The sequence below is a fragment of the Corvus kubaryi genome, unplaced genomic scaffold, assembly GCF_017639235.1.
Source record: "Corvus kubaryi isolate FWS band 111438036 unplaced genomic scaffold, C.kubaryi_AGA036_p1.0 37398, whole genome shotgun sequence".
Taxonomy (NCBI): Eukaryota; Metazoa; Chordata; class Aves; order Passeriformes; family Corvidae; genus Corvus; species Corvus kubaryi.
In genome coordinates, this window is record NW_024581137.1 from 19761139 (window position 1) to 19763176 (window position 2038).

A 2038-nucleotide genomic window follows, 5' to 3' on the forward strand; every position below is an offset into this window, starting at 1 on the left:
CTTCAGCCTGTGAACTAGCAGTTGTTTTCTGTGAGCATTTACACAAGGTGAAGTTTTCTCATGCAAAGGGAAAGCCAAGCCAGGGCTTGGCTGAATCAAAATGTTCTCAAAGACCGCATTTGAACATCCTTCTGGTCTTCACCTACCTCCACTGTTGATTGATCTGTTGTAGCAAGGCCTTGTGCTTGGCTGGACTCCAAACATTTCCGGTACAGTGTTTATTAATGCCTTGCCAAGATGAAACATTTCTGAAACAAGATTAGCATCAGTATTTACAAGCAGAGGGTTAGCTCTAGAATAGCTCGATCAAAAGATGTCAGAGCAGGCAGCTATTCATGGGAAGTTATTTGCAAGGGACACATTCTCCCGTCCTCAGTTGTGCTTAATGTTTTCTTCCCACCATCAGATTCACTCTCCAATTCAAAGCTTAAATGACAAAAACATATCACTGCTTCCTAGAGTACAGCTCTGTTTATTTTCTGCTACCTTTCTGCTTGCAAAACTGCCTATTGATTTCTTAACGTGTGTATTTCTGTCCTAATGACTAATGACTAAGCCTTAAGCTGTGCCAACCCTGGCAAAACAGGTTGTGTCTGTGCCACACTGAAGTGGACGTAAGAGGAATTTTTTTATTTAATTGAAATAATCTCTGATTGTGTCTTTCTAAGCAGAGACTGCTTTTATGTCCAGATCTGTGGGGACAAAATGGATGGGAAAAATCCTGGGAGAGCAGCTTTGGAGGCACATGGAATTTATGCTGAGTGTGTAAACTATTGGTCAAAAACTATTTATATACCTTAGAATGTCCTAAATATGAACGTAGTTTCTAAATCTAGCTTTCTACCCTGATAGGGTGTGTATTTGAGAGATCCAGCAGTCCTTCATTTTTCATTCTGAGGAAACAACAACCAATACCCTGGCTTTCAAAATGGATATACAGCCAAGCCTTGTGATTGCAATATGGCTAATTTGCAGTGTCCTGCTGGGAGCCTGGTGACACTGTAACCCGAACCCTTGATGTGACCAAAACTGGCCTTAGGCAGAGTGCATGTCTTCTGAAGTAAACACACAAAAAGCAATAACAAAACCCAAACCCAACCGCAACTGAAAAGCAAGTAAAAATCTTGGATAAGCAAAGCAAAGATAAAATGGTGGCTATTCCTTATCTGGTTTGAAACAAGAGCTTTTTCTAGACCGTAAACTATATTCTACCTCTCTTTTCACTACAGTGTGTCAGATGAAATTTGAAATGTAAGTAAAAAATAGGTAGTTTAAAAAAAATTGCTCCCATTAAAGTATTTTAGAGGGTTATAATCTAGTCAAAAAATATGTTCTAAATCTAGCTCACTTTTACTAGCTAAGGGGATTTTTGAAGAGTGACATGCTATACGAAACTATGCATGCACATGCCTTGTAACTGGTATCAGCTGAAGAGTTAATCCTTATAGAAAATGTGCATTATGTTGACTAGAGCTCATGTGATTTTCTGTTTTCCTGTTGAATAAAGTATCTGGGAACAATGAACGTGATACATTGCTTCTACTAATGCTGTAGCCTGTCTTTTTGCTTAATTACGGCAATTAATCTTAATCTGTCTTTGTTTGGCAACAACTAGGTTAGGAAGAACCAGCTGAATGCTTTTCAAAGAGACTGCTGTTTTGATCACTAAGCTCACGGTCTTTTCTTTGGCAGATGAAAATATCCGGGATTTTATTGCAGTAAGAGTATATGCTGTATGGTTCTCCAAAATACAATTGTGTATTGCTAAGAGAGTGGGAAAAATATTTGCTACAAAAGGGGTTTTTTTGTATACACAGTAGAAAAATGAAATTCAGTGTGTCTAGAACATTTTGCCCTGTTCTGTCTATAAAAATGACACAGCTGTGTTTCACATTGTATGAACCACTCACATAAGCATTTAATTCACTCATTGTAAATTGAGCTACATAAAGATGATGTAATAATTAGGTCTGAAACAGATGGAAGTCCTACTTTAGATAATACAATCACTAAAATAGCATATGCTGGCTTCCTTCAA